Source organism: Carcharhinus amblyrhynchos, chromosome 13 (assembly GCF_965287045.1).
Source record: "Carcharhinus amblyrhynchos chromosome 13, sCarAmb.v2.hapA, whole genome shotgun sequence".
NCBI classification, from domain to species: domain Eukaryota; kingdom Metazoa; phylum Chordata; class Chondrichthyes; order Carcharhiniformes; family Carcharhinidae; genus Carcharhinus; species Carcharhinus amblyrhynchos.
In genome coordinates, this window is record NC_137336.1 from 55629404 (window position 1) to 55645289 (window position 15886).

Consider the following 15886-nt stretch of genomic DNA (forward strand, 5'->3'; position numbering starts at 1 on the left):
ACTCCCGATCCTTTGTGATTGCAATTTCCTTCCCAATTCTCTGTTCTGCTTACAAAAAAAAGCACAGTACTGTGGATCCTGGAAAGCTGAAATGGAAACAGCAAATCTTGGAAATGCTTAGTGGGTTTGGCAGCATTTCTGGAGAGAAAAACTGAGTTAACATTTCAGGCTGATGAGCTTTCATCAGACCAGTTCTGGTGATGGGTGCTCGGCCTGAAATGTTAATTCTGTTTCTCTCCCCACAGATTCTGCTGGGCCTACCAAGCACCTCTAACATTGGGTCCTTCTATTTCACTGTACTGGCTGTGGTTGAGTTGGTAGTACTCTTGTCTCTGAGTCACAAAGTTTCAGTTTTAAGCCCCACTCCTGGTACAAAAATCAAAGTGGTCTTTCCAGTGCAGTGCTAATAAAATGCTATACTTGGAGGTGCTGTATTTTGGACGAGACATTAAATTGAGGCCCCATCTACTTGCTTGAGAGGTTGTAAAAAATTCCATGACATTATTTTGAAGAACAACAGTGGAGTTATCCCTGGTGTCCTCGCCAATATTTATCAATCAGCAACATAAAATATGATTATCTGATTGATATTTGCTCTTTGTGGGAGTTTTCTGTGTGCATTTTGGTTGCCATGTTTCCTACATTACAACAGAGACTACTGGTTTTAATCACTTGAGATGTCGTCCTGAAAAGCTACATAAATGAAAATCTTCATTTTTTTTCTTGGTCTCCTTTTCTCTCTGACCACATGCAGGGCTGCCCCCTGCAACCTTGCCATTGTTTGGGGCTACTGTTTCTGCAGTCTCTTTCACTGCCCAGACCAATTCCAACCACTTTCTTGCATCTCTCACCAGTGGTGTAGACAGGGCTGTGGGGGAGATGATGTATGGTCTTCAACATCTCCCATCGTTTCTATAGTTTTTGCTTAAATCACCATGGCTAGGATTCTCCCAAAAAAAGTCTAAGTTCTCAACATGCAGGAAAATGGGAGTAAACCCCGTCGGTTTTTTAATGTGATTTTCAGAATGAATCTCTGACACTGCATCACAGAGCGCACTAGTGGGATTCCCTCTGAAAAGTGGTGGGCAGGGCTTATTTCTGCCTGAGAGGCAGGCAGCATAATGCTGAGTGGGCCACTGAGCATGTGCCAATCTGTCAGTGTGGTGATTGGTGCATGCGCAATGGCCCCTTTTTGCCGGCCTCCAGATCACTGGTCAGCCTTGCAATCCCCCATCGCTGGCCTTTTGACTCCACTACCTGCTGATCGTTGGCCTCCTGGCTCTGCCCGGGGCAGTATGTCCTCCGTCCCATCCCACACTGACTCCTTTAATCAGATGGCCAGCCCTCATCGCCCTCATTCCCTCTCTCTCCCAGTGATCCTGATTGCAGTGGCATCAGGTTCCCCCTAACAATCGCCCCAACCCCCAGAAGGCTCCCCACCGGCTCCATCCCCTTGGCACTACCTCGTGCCCAATGGATAGTGCCAGGCTGGCATTGCCCAAGGGGCACCCCCTTACCCCTAGTCTCCGGGGGGGGGGGCCTTAATGGTCTCTCTTCCCTTCAGCAGGGCCAGGCCGCCTGTTCCCTATTAGTGGGAGCAGTTGAAAACCCTATTGGAGGGAGCCACACTGCGTGGGGGAAGACGCTAGCAGGCCCAGGTAATACTGTCTCAGGCCCACTAATCATCTGGAAATGTCGATTTCAATGACATTTCTATATGATAATCAGCTCCACCCTGATTTCCTTAGACTGGGAGATGCCATGACGCCCAATGGGAATCCCGTAAAATGGCCACCACTGATGTCTCTGGCCTGCTGCACTACTAGAACAGCGCTGTGGGCTGGGACAATTCCGCCCCCCCCCCACCCCATTTCTTTTTTCAAAGAACATGTCTAGATTATTTGATAAAATATAAAGAATATTTTTTCTTCCAGAAACAGGTTCACAGATTGACTAGTGAACACCAATTAGTTGGGCTTGCAGTTCTAGGTGTTAACTGGGATATTATATTGAATAGCAGTGAAGTTACTGATAGCTAGCAGCATGCCATAACTGGTACATGGACTTGGTCACTTATGAGTTTTTCTGTACATTTGTTTTATTTGAATTGTTAGATTAATGAAAACAATAATGCTCAATGCTTAATGAACACTTGCACAATGGAGATAAGTTAATGGGAAGCAATGAAAAATTACACAGCCCACAGCCCAGAACTCACTGTGGCTACAACCTCAGGATGTAGATTGGAAAAATAGGTGGTTATTTACAGCTGTAACATGTCTAAATACCCAGCTGTTCAAAATAGAACCAAAATAAATTTTACGAGCAAGGATCCTTCTCTGGGAACATTAAAGTCACATCCATTGATGTTGAAACACTAGTGAAGCCCTTCCTACCCATGCGCAGATGCAGTCAATGATATCATAGCGGCACACTGCCAAACTGAATAAAGGAATTAGTTTCCTAGTTCTCTAAAGATATAATAAAAAGTAATCATGGAGAAAAACAGAGTGCAGTTGAATTATATTCAAAAATAAATAATGAAACAAGAAAGCCATTCAAAAATCAATAACAAACAAATCTTGGAACAAAACCATATCAATCTTGGATTCGAGCAAAGCGTATTCTGGCTCGTACTGGCAAAGAGGGATCTCAAAGTCACCTCAGGCTTTCAATTTATAATCCTTTAACAAGTTGATACAAATCAATAAATATGTATTTTGAATAAAATAATTTTTAAGTAAAGCTTTATCATGAGCCAACCACCCTGTGATTAAGAATCCCATTTACCAACTGAGCTAATCAGACTGTTGTCCACCACCTTTCCAACTTGTTCATTGACTTTATAAAGGTTTGGACATTCCACAGTCAGATGAATGACTGCTTAGTAAATTTCAGAGATAATATGGTAAAATAGTTGAATTACAGTAATATAGTGTTAATTTCATAATTTAGGAAACCATGCGCTTGTTAAGTTGGGGAGAATCCAATTTTTACCTAGAATGCCAAATAAATCAGAAGGAAAACATTGGTTAAAACCTCACAATTGACATTCCATTACATTGTTAAAGGATTTGGGAAGTTATTCAGGCAGCAAGGGGATCTGTCATGTCTCACTTTTTCTTACTATAGCCATATTCACCTGGTTATTCGGGCCATATGTTATTTACTTTCAAGAAAATAAATTAAGTTAAAAGGGCATTTGTGCCGAAGACCAAGAGAAACTGCAAGCACCGGCAACCATGGTGTGACAATAGTTCCCAACCCCTGTATGGTCCGTCATTAGGACTATAATGTTTATGTAAATAATGAACAAGAGAATGAGTAACATGGATTCTGAGCTGAGACATAGTATTGCAAGCAAAAGAACAATATGGAAATGAGCAGAAATGAAAAGCTCAGTTGGCGAGGAAAGGGGCCCACAGAAAACCAATGACTCAAGCACCATCTCAGTACTTTTTTCCCAGCAGAAAATGTGGCAGAGACCGCCAGGCCAGAGTCGGGCTCCTGAGCTACACCTGGTAATGCTTAACACAGAGTTGACCAACAAGGCACACCCTGAGAATATCTTTTTCCCCTCCCTCTCTCACTCTTTATACAATTGGCAAGTTTTGAACCTGGTCTGCAGATTTGGACTACATATATGTGCCACAGACAGGGATTTTAAAAATAACCCAACGCAGCGCTGCTATCTCCAGAAGAACAGACAAGTTGTCCATCAATAGCTTTAAATTGCCTCCATGCCGAAAGCAGTGGGACAACAAAGTGAAAGCAGAAGGGCCATCAACTGTTGTAGGGTGCTGGTTGCTATTTAGTAGGTTTTAATGAAGTTCTCAAAGCATTAGTTTAAAGTTTATTTATTAGTGTTATAAGTAGGTTTACATTAACACTGCAATGAAGTTACTATGAAAATCACCTATTTGCCACATTCCAGTGCCTGTTCGTGTACACTGAGGGAGAATTTAGTTTGCCAGTGCACCTAACCAGCACGTCTTCAAGACTGTGGGAGGAAACCAGAGCAGCTGGAGAAAACCCACGCAGACACGGGGAGAACATGCAAACTCCACACAGACAGTGACCCAAGCCAGGAATTGAAGCCAGGTCCCTGGTGCTGTAAGGCAGCAGTGCTAACCACTGTGCTGCTCTTTGTTGATTTGGCCACTGTGGTAATGGTTGGTTGTTTTTCCATCCTGCTTTCTGCGGGCTGGCAAACATGGTGCTCATCTCCATGTCATTTTTTTCCCTCTTCTTTCCTTATGTGGGTGTGGCAATGTCCTCTGTGATGGAAGTTGGCCTTTCTGTTATGAGAATATGATTTTTTTTGTATGCTCACCTTTGCATTTGGCTGTTTGGTGTGCTGTTGGCAGTGGACTGCTGCTGTTTGGTTTCAGCATCTCCTGTGGCACTGTCATGCCAGCTGGAAGTTGCAGCATTTGCGCTGTAATTGCAGTGTTCACCTCATCAACAGCTGTCAGAGCCAGAGATTGAGTCTTTTTTTGGTTGTTGGTTCTTTCCTTTCTATCCTCAACTGGAGTCATCATGGTAAACATTGGCGTGGTTAGCTGCTCTGACCACTGGGGGCCCTCTGGCACCTGTTATGGAAATGGACAAACCTCCTCTGCAAAGAGAGACGACAGTTCGCTGCTGAAGTCCCAGTACTGTACTCAGCTCACTATGGAGGCAATTTTGAGTCCACACTCCGTCTGTGGGAATTGGCGGTGAATGCTCAAGATCTGGAAAACACGATTCGCATTGGTGAATTTCGAAGTTTGATCTTCACAACTATTCACCGGTGGAGTGGCATGAAACATGCCATGGGGCCAACCTTTTAAGTGTGGGCTCACTTGGACTGGGACTAGACAAGACAAGATGACAGGGCCATGGGCTTCACCAGGGGTAGTGAGGACAAGGATGACCATGCAGAGGAGGAGGTGCAAAAATCTCAGGCAGTTGTCAATGTATTAGGGATGACCTCATAGCAACCCAGTTTGGAGACAAGCAGGATTAGGATTAACTAGCTCTCCCAGCTTGGGGACTAACATCTCACCAGTTATGTGATGCCAGCAGTATAGTTCCATACTATTACCAGGCTTCATGGGCAGGGCACTGAAGTCCTTTTGATGCAGACGCTACAACAATAGCTCAACAATCACCAGCAAGATCCTGAAGTGTTCCTGTCGGGGAACACTTCAGCAGTCATGGGCATTCGGCCTCTGGTCTTTGGGTAAGTGTTCTCCAAGGCAGCCTTCACGATGCACAACAACGCAGAGTCGCTGAGCAGACACTGACAGCTAAGTTCCGCACACATGAGGACGGCCTCAACAGGGATCTTGGGTTCATGTCACACTCTCTGTAATCCCCACGACTTGCCTGGGCTTGCAAAATCTCACTAAATGTTTTATCTGGAGACAATACACATCTCTTTAACCTGTGCTTAACGCTCTCTCCATTCACATTGTCTGCATTTTTAAGACTTGACTATCTGTAAAAACTCGCATTCCAATCATTATTTTGTAAATTGAGTTTGTGTCTTTTTATGCCCTGTTTGCGAATAGAACTCTCACTCACCTGATGAAGGAGCAGCACTCCAAAAACTAGTGGTGTTGCTACCAAATAAACCTGTTGGACTTTAACCTGGTGTTGTGAGACTTCTTACAGGGCACTGAAGCCATTGCTCGGATTCTGTGGTAGAATGATAATGATTTGCACTGAGGACAGAGTGATGCTCCTCTCATCCTTGGTGATACGTCTGACCCCTGCCTGGGCTTATCATAGGGCTTAGAAATGTGTGAAGCAGAGCATCTGCTACTGCAGACCCCACCCATGTCAGAGGTCCTGGTGTTCACATCAGTCTGACAGCTGAGATGTGCAGCCTGGCAGCATCGTGACAGCTCGTGGCCTCATGATCGTTAGAGAACACTGTTAGACCTGAGAGGGATGAGCTTTGAAGGGGTGGGGAGCAAGGGTCTTCACCCTTCCTGGGTTGAATGATGAGCTCCAGGGGAGGCAGGGGAGTTTGGGGGGATAATGCCAGCAACAGTGCCTCCTTGCCCTGCCACTGGTGTGAGAGGGACATAGCACTGCTATTCTCACACTCCACAGGGATGAGGAGCTGGGTGAACATTTTTATTTATTCATTAGTGTCACAAATAGGCTTACATTAACATTGCAATGAAGTAACTGTGAAAATCCCCTAGTCATCACACTCCAGTGTCTGAGGGAGAATTTAGCATGGAGTTGTGGGAGGCAACTGGAATACCCGGCGGGGGGGGGGGAAACCCATGCAGACACGGGGAGAATGTGCAGACTCCGCACAGACAGTAACCCAAGCCAGAAATTGAACCTGGGTCCCTGGTGCTGTGAGGTAGCAGTGCTAAGTGTTGTGTCACCGTGCTGACTCTCTGTGCCATGCTGCCTCAATGGTGGGGGGGGGGGGGGGGGGGGGGGCGCGGTGGCTGGTGGTTCCCCCAAGGTTGATAGGATGAATAGACAGGGGGGATGCTCTGTGGGTGAAGAAAGTGAATTTAATGCCAAACATTCAAAACAACGCTGATGCCTATATTCACCATACGCACTTTGTGCCTATGGTTTCCTAATCTTCCTCACCTTCTATGTGTACCCCTTGGATCCACAGCTAATGTTGAGGTATCCTGCTGACTTCCATGCCCTTTTGTCTGAGATTAGCTTGGCAGGTGTCCCCTGGGGGCTGGGATCTTGGAGATGTTTGACTTCTTCGCTCCTTGGTGTCAGGGGCTAGAGGTGTGTCACTTACAGTGTGGGAGGTGTCAGATGAGCTGGAGATGCCCAGGGTGCCCTGGCTTGGATGCGACTCCTCCAATTGGCATTGCAGTCTGAGGAGGGCTGCTGTCAACCCTTCCTGATACTCGTTCTACCTTGGCAGCTCCGGCAGATGTGGGATGACAGGACCCAGGGACAAAAGGCTCAGCGGAGTCTTGGATTCCAGCATCCTTCCGAGTGCCACTTCCCTGAGGTGTCTCTGCCTCTGCCTGCTGTGGATCTTCAGCTGTGAGGTGCTCACTAGTGAGTGACCCAGAATCCTGCCTATTTAGTGATCTCACTGAGGTGTGAGTGCCAGCACTGGTACCAGGTGTAGGTGACAGCTATGATGTCTCTGGAGTTGGAGAAGTCCCCCTCTGTGCTGCTGGAGTCCAGTGGGTCAAGGGGACACAAAGATGGTCTGGGCTGTTCCGCAGGCTGGCCTGCAAGAGAAGGGACATGGCATCAGTGCATTATGGGGGATACGGAGGGAACATGGATTACTCATTTGAGATTTAAGGAATGACAGCATTTGTGTTGAAGATTCTCAGACTTTTCTGCTGTCCCCACTTCACCGCAGCGCAGACGTGCTCTTCCTCCTCCCCAGTCAGGTCAAGGGTTTCCTCGTCAAAATGTCTGGGGATTCAGAGCTCAGGTATGACTCCTGCTGGCTGAGCCAGCTCTCGTCTGTTTTGGTTCAGTTTGCCCCCCAGTGACACAGAGAGGAGGAGTGTAGATGGGAGTGTTGACATTTAAGATGGTGATGAGGTATAGCAGGTGTGGGGCTTGGATGGAAGCTGGAGTGTGAGGAGCATAACAGCTACTGGTGGGAACATGGTGACTGTGGGAACAAGGGGAGAATTTGGTGCTTGGTGTTACCTTGGCTAAGCAAAGAAGATCATTCATTTTCTTTTGGTATTGTTGCCTTGTCCTGTTCTGGGTGCACTTGCACTGACCAGAGCTCCACAGCATCCTGGGCGGGAGTGATGGCCCTGCTGGAAGGCTGTCTCCTGGAGCGGGAGAAGAGGATGTCTCACCTCTGCTCAACTCCATCCAACATCCTGGTGAGGACCCCTCTGAAAAGTGTGGTGCTGCCTTCTTGCCTGCATCTCCCACAGTCGTTGTGGAACAAATGCTGGGAAGTGCTGTGGAGCCATTTACATGGAATTCCCAGTGTCTGTGACAGTTAAGTTGTTGCAAAATGGGTGAAACAGAGAATATTTGTGAGCATAACAATTATTTCTAATGAGGCACAAGATTCGGCCCAACAACACGCTGGTGCTGGCAACGGGAATCATACTGGAACCAACAGTCAGCCATTTTTTGGTAAGAATTCACTCATTATCTCTATATATGCCTTAATCTATCCTCGTGATTCTGTAATATATTGGTGAATGTGTGAACTTCAAGTGTGCTTTTATTATTTTTATTAGACCATTTTCAGTACAATTAAAACTATTCTCTTTCCTTTATAAAAGCTGAAAAAAACCTGCCTGCTCATGTTTTTTATGGTCATTGCACACAAACAGTTAAACATTCACAGAATTGGCAAATCTATCCTTTTTTTTAAGAAACCCTGCTGCAATCAAACAAGGGAGGCCATTCAACCCCTCTTCACCTGATGGTAAGATTTACAATATGAATATTCGGCTCAGGCCTGTGATATGGAGGCTGTATTTACCTGCCAAGTACAGTGTCTCGTTTAATGGATTGAGCAGTTTATCCATCACTTCCCTGACAGACCTGGTTGGTGTTGGGTATTAACACATTCCTTTCTGCAGCACACCACAGCTTTGTGCGCTTTAAGCCTGGAATGCTCTTGAGATGCTGCCAGTTGAGACCTCACAGGTTTTCAGTGGGGAATTAATGAGCATTCCTTTGCAAGGGAGGTGGAGAATGAGAGGAGCAGAATCTCCTGAGCAGTCAGAGGTCTCGGCATTCTCACTTTGATTTGTTGTTTATCCTACATGTGAGACAGTGTTCCCCCATTCTCAGTCTGCTGAGCCATGACTGAGTAAACTTCCCATTCAACTGAGTCAAGAAAAGATTATGTTGATTAGCTTAAGCAATACGCTCTTCACTTCAGAGCAAGTTAGAATGCAGATCTGAACACCAAAAAGTTGTGGTATGCTCGTTTGTTCTCACACATAAACTACGTGCATTGAATGAGTAACAATGAGATAGTTGAGCACACTAGTCCCGGATTTTTGGTAGTTAGTACATGTCTTGCATATCTCATTTTCTTGTTTCATCTGTCTTTCTGATTTTTGCGCTCTCTCTCTTTCTTGCTTGATAATGGAGATGCGGTTCTGCAATATGACATTACACATGAAATTATTTAAATGCAATACTGCAAGGAATTTCCTTGTGGATCCTCCCAAATTAGCTGGTATAAATTCAGTGGAAAATTGGCAGAAACCTGTTTACTTGGAATACCCAGGATTGAGATGTGAGGGGCAAGTTTTTTTACACAGAGAGTGGTAGGTGTCTAGAACACGCTGCTAAGGGTGGTGGCGGAGTCAGATATGATGGGGGTGTTTAAAGGATTTTTAGATAAGCACATGAAAATGCAAGGAATAAAGGGATATGGACCAAGGGCAGGCAGAAGGGGTTAGTTTAATTTGGCGTCGCATTCGGCACAACATTGTGGACCGGAGGTCCTGTTCCAATGCTGTACTGTTCTATGTTCTACATCACTGACATCCCACTGAAATTACAGAAGCTGATAATCACTGCCCAGAGAAAAATGAGTGCACATGTTCAATTAAACGAAAGTGACAGATGTATTGAGATGGACCTTCTGAATCACATGTCTGGAAAATTTTTAATTTGTTTTCGAGATGAGAGCAACACTTAAACAATCATCATCTGTTGCCCATCGCCAAATGGTAAGCTGCCTTGTTGAAATGCTGCACTCCATATGGACATTGAATAGTTTGCTCTCCCATTTCAGAGGATTCAGGACATTTGTGAACCAATTCAATTCTAATGACAATTAAATAGATTCATAATTATTTTAATTGACATGGTATGTGTTAAACTCGCGCTGACTAGATTATTAAACCAAATTTCTGAATTACAAGTCCATTAACACAATCATTCCATTACTATATCCTTTTGGTCATATATTCTGACTTCTGACTACTTGTGGCATAGAGAGATCCATGTTTAAGTATAATAAAAAAATTTCAAAATATCCTCGTAGCTCCAAAGACATGAATTTAAGCTGGGTTAAAGGGCTCCGAGATAGCTGCAGCTGGAATAAATTTCCAATTGGGCTTTAGACAAACAAATATTGAGCATCTAACAGATAGCTCCCCCTCGCTAATCCACCCCTCCAAACTGGTGCACCTGCATAAGTGGATGCAAGGCAGCTGGAAATGACAGCTTGTTGTGAGAGATTCATGTCTAAATTACCAGAAACATCTTCTCACATTACTAAATGAAAACAAATCCTCAATCTCTTTTGAGTATGACTAAAAACTTTGCAATCTTTCATACCTTCCAGTAACAGAGTTAGCCAATGACACCCATATGGCCAGCCACTTCTTTCTCCCATTGGGGTAGCATCTGAAAGGTTTCTATATTAGGTCTGGTCGGGCCGGGGAAGGGGGGATGGTGTGGGGGGCATGTGAAATGGATAAGTGAATGCCTTTTCTGCAAAGAGCATTGAAGCTCCTCTACCAGGGACTCGCCTCCTTGGCAACCACTGATTGATGCCCACCATCTCTATCTTCATGTTTGAGCCAGAATCTTCATCATCCAGATAACAGGTTCTTGAGTTTTTAGAGGGTGGGATTTCCAGTCCACAGGCCGGTGTGAAGGACACTGACAGTTGTGCGTCTGTAGAAACTGTTGCCTCTGCGGGGGGGTTCCCAGTCACAGAGGTGATCCATGTACTTCTTTAAAGTCTTCACCCTGTTTTTCTAACCGTGTAAGATACTGGTTTGTTTTCTCAAGAATAACTCCCGGAATCACAGAGAGCCATCTCCAAAATTCCTCATGTGTACTGTATCTCCTGGTTTGAAGTCTCTATCCAGATCTCTGACCATCATGGCCTTTTTACTGGGCTTCTTCTTTAACTCAACATTGCCAGCAACATTTTGGAATATCAGGCTAAACTCAGTCTGAAGGGCTCAGCCCATTAAAAGCTCTGCCAAGGCTGTTCCCATTGTCATATGCAGTATTGTCCTATAATTAGTTAAGAAAGAAACGTGAGGGCTTTGTTTCTAGAGATCCTGTGGTATATTCCTTCATGTCACCTTTGAATGTCCAGACCAGCCATTCAGTCAGTTCAAAGATGGGTGGTAGTGTGCCATGTAGACTCGGTTCATACTCATGAAGGTCTGAAACTCCTTGCTGGTAAGTGGAGTTCTGTTGTCTGTCACAGAACCTTGCGTATACCATGCGTACTAAAAGATTGACAGAATTTCTCTATGATATTGTAAGATGTAGTAGAGGACATCCAGTGCACGTTGATCCATTTTGAATGGGTGTCATTGAGAATTAAAAATATGGCGTCCTTAAATGGCCCTGTGAAGTCTGCATTCATTTGCACCCAGGGTCTCCCTGGCCATTTCCAAGCATACAATGAGGCTGCTGGTGGGGCCTTCTCGCTTTGCTGGCAAGTGTTGCACCGCTTGACCAGGTTTTTGATATCACTGTCTATGCCAGACTCCCAGGCATAGTGTTTTGTGAGCATTTTCATCTTAGAAATTCCTGAGTGACCATTGTGTAATTCTTGAAGTATTGGTTGCTGGCCTGGACATGGGACAATCGCTCGGGTTCCCCACAAGATGATGCTATCTTCTAGACTCAAATCCTGTTATTTGGAGAAATAGGGTTTCGAATCCTCCATAGAAAGCTTTTGTAGTCCACCACTTAGGACAATGGGATATTGTTTCACCAATGTTGGGTCCTTTTGGATCCATGCCTGGAATTCCTTGGCAAATACTGGTAGACTGTCCATGACATTCACAGTCACGACAACTTCATCCATGTTCAGAGGAGAAGGTAGGCTGGTGGGTAACAAGAGGCAGCAGAAGGCATCGTGTTGGCTATCTCTCTCCCTGGATGATGTTGTAAGTTATATTCATAGGCACCTAATAGCAGTGCCCAGCATTGGATAAAGGCTGACATGATGGGACAAATAAGCTTGTCTTCCTTGGAAACACCCACAAAGTTTTGTGATTGGTTACTATGGTGAAATACCAGATGTAAATGTACTGGGGAAAATTTTCAAACCTTCTTTTTCAATCTGGGTTTACTTCCTCTGTGCATCTGCCAGGACTCATGATGTGTGCATGCTTGGACATTCTGTTCCATCATCCCAATGGTGTGACAATACCACTCCTATCCCATAGGTGGAGGCATTGCAGGTTACAATGAGTGGTCTCAGGAGGTCATAATGTGTAGAATCTTTGTTGACAGCAATTGTTGTTTGATGTTTGCAAAGACTTTTTCTTGTAGCATTTGCCACAACCATTTTTGATTTTTTTTAACAGTATATGGTAGATTGCCAGCAGGGTCACCAAATTCGGTATGAATTTTCCATAGTAATTTATGAGACATCGGAAAGACTTCAGTTCTGTTGTGTTTCTTGGTATTGCAGACCATTTTAAGGCCTTAACCTTCTCATTGACAGGGTGTAATCCATCCTTATCAACTGTATACCCAAAATACTTTACCACATTGACCTGAAACAGACATTTTTCCTTTTTTAATCAGACGCTAGAATCAGAAAAAAGCCGTAAGACCTCCTCTAAACTCTCCAAATGTTCCTTTGCAGTAGCTTCTAAAATGTCATTCAATTAGACTACCACTCTGGGCACCCCTTGAAGGATATTCTCCATCACCCTTTGAAAAGTAGTGCAAACTGAAGACATCCTGAAGGGCAAACATATACAGTCCTTTGTGAATATTTATGGTGTCATACCTCCAAGATACCACCTCAAACTCCAGTTGGAGGTAGACGTGGCTCAAGTCTAATTTGGAAAATATGTGACTGCAGCCAGCTTTGCATACAGGTCTTCTATGTGTGGCATAGGGTACCTGTCTAAGCAGGAGACTCTGTTGACCATCAGTTTATAATCCCCAAAGAGACAGACCAAATTGTCAGGTTTTAAAACTGAGACGACTGGTGTGGCCAATTCAGCAAATTGTACTGGATATATAATGCCAAGTTTCTCTCAACATACTTCTGGGGAAGAATAACATAGGAGTCTCAGGAATACAAGGGACAGCAGTAGACTATTCAGCCCATTAAAATGCTCTGTATTCTTTTAGATAATAGGTTATCTTCTAGGGTGTATGGGGTGTCAGGGAGGGGTAGTACCCCTGGTTGGGGAACATGTCACATCCTTTCCAGGGCGGTTGTCCACTCTTTGTTCCCACCTGGCACTCAGCTCTCACCTGTGGCTCCCTGTAGCTGTTTGCATGCAACGGCGGCCACACCCCGGGCAACAGCATCGACAAGCCGGCTAAACCAGGTGAGGGTAGTGACAGATCTCAACCCTCGGTGAGTTAGGGAGATACCTATCCCAGCATGTGAAGACAGACTTCGGCGGATTGAGTGGATGAGACCAATGGAAGGTCCAATGGTCAAGAAGGCGGTCTCTGCAAGTGTCATGGAATGTGAAGAGCAGGACAAGACACAGAAGATGTCCTGGTCATCCACTGCGCCTAGTCCCACCTCCAGCCATCTTGACTCTTGTCTTGCCACTGGATCCAGATGGGAATTGGGAGGAGAGAGTGAGGCTGACGCTGCGCAACTCTCCCTCACTTTAATCCAAATCAAGCGCTAGTCTCGACACCATCTTCATCATCATCATCATCATCCTGTTCAACCTTTGAAGTCCTGTGGCGATGGGCGAGTGACAAAGCAGCAGGTGTGGATACACTGGGAGCTGTAGTGACGGACCTGCGCACAGGCGGCTCAGGTCTAATGGTTATTTTCCGCAGACCGAAGCAGCAGTGCAACTTGGCATTTACCTGGGTGACTGAGCAGTGCTCTTCAGGAACACACTGCTCACCTCCATAAATGAGGAAGGGGCTAGAAAAGGTGCCCTAAACATTGCCTGCTTCACTACACCCTGGCCAGTTTACTGCAGCTGGCGGGGATCCCATCTTGCGGTCAAACAAACAAAATAAAACACAAGGTGACACCGCTCACCATTGGCACTTGGAACGCGTGCATACTTTTAGACAACCCTACAGCAGACAGACCAGAGAGAAAAACAGCCTTAGTTGCCAGAGAGCTTGCAAGGTACAACATTGACATTGCAGCCCTGAGTGAAACTCATCTTGCCAACATAGGTCAGTTGACTGAAACTGGAGGTGGATACACTTTTTTCTGGAGCAGTTGCGGCAGCGATGAGCGTTGTGATGCTGGAGTTGGATTCGCCATGATGTGGAGATGCTGCCGTTGGACTGGGGTAAAATAGAAAGAAATCTCACAGCAAATTTAAATAAATTTGTTGGACTTTAAGCTGATGTTGTGAGATTTCTGTCTGTTGGATTTGCCGTTAGGAGTCACCTTGTTTGGAGACTTGCTAGTCTACCCAAGGGTGTGAACGACCGGCTTATGACATTACAGCTTCCACTACAGAACAGAAGTCAAGCCACCCTGATCTGTGCCTATGCTCCCACAATGAACAAGCTGGACGAGATGAAAGACAAGTTCTACGAAGAACTAGACGCCCTACTATCGGCAGTGAGCAGTACCAACAAGCTGATCTTGCTTGGCAGTTTCAATACAAGAGTAGGGTGTGACTCTGCAATCTGGCAGGGAGTGGGTGGGCAGCCGGTGGGCAGGTCATATCATCCGTATGCCAGACGAGCGCATACCCAAGCAGCTCCTTTTTGGGGAATTCTTTGCTGGAAGACATTTGCATGGAGGGCAGAAGAAATGTTACAAAAACACACTCAAGGCTTCCCTGAAGTAGCTTGACATAGACACGACCACCTGGGAAAAGCTGGCACAAAACTGCCCTACCTGGTGCTGCCTCATCCACAAGGGCTGTGAAGCTTACAAAGCAAGGTGTATTGCTGAAGCATAATTTAAGCGCAAGCCGCACAAGTCCAGAGCCACCAGTGCAACAACTACAGTGCCCACACAAGTCTGTCCAATACGTGCCGGGACATTTCGTGCCTGAATTGGCTGATCAGTCATCTTTGGACACACCGCAACCAGCCTTAAAATGATGAATGGTGTCGAGGTCCAAATCGATGACGATGGACGAACAACAGGTTATCTTCTTCTCAACTCCACTTTCCCATCTTTGCTCCATTTTTCTTGATACTGTTAACTAACAAAACTCTATCCCTCTCAGTCACGAATGGCCCAAATATTCCAGTATTCAGAGCCTTTAGGGGGAAAATTTAATTCTGCTTTGTGCGAACGTCATTTTTCTCATCACTATAATTTTTCTTCAGTAAGGCTCGCACACTCCGGCAGGTTGAGCCTGCTGTGAAACCTTAGTGGACCTATCATTAAAAAAAAAGCATAATTCCAACATAGCAGTAGGTCTGCCTGGGTAGATACTGGGGAAGGTGGGATGTGGTATTAGGGGAATGAAAATACAAAGCTTCAGCATAGGTCTTTCAATTATCCCCTATCAAGTCAGTTGTTCTTACGCACTATTGACGCATACCATCAGCAAATTTTCCCTGTAATGTTTTGTCTCCAGTTGGCAAAATGTAAAAGTGAAGAGATACCTCGCCGGCTCATACAAAATACATATTTTATTACTTTGCATAAAATGTAATTATCATTTGTAGGGTCACTCTTTCATTTCTCCTGCGTAATGATCGCTGAACATCATAAAACTAGGCACTATAAATTGCAGGCAGACTAAGATGTCAAGTGAGAATGTCTTTGTCGGGTAATAGAGTTGTATATCTCCACCCCTCCCCCTAAGTTGCAGCATAGAAGATTTCCTCATGCAGGAGAATACTGGGAAAGATGTACAACTTCATTGTGTCGGCTACCCTGGGAAAATCAAGCAGGTCATGGAATCTCTTGTTTGTGGCTGGTCCGTCCAGTCAGCCTCCCTTTTTTAATAAATCTCTCGGTGTCGTTGAATGCCACAGGCAGGGCTGACTCTAACAA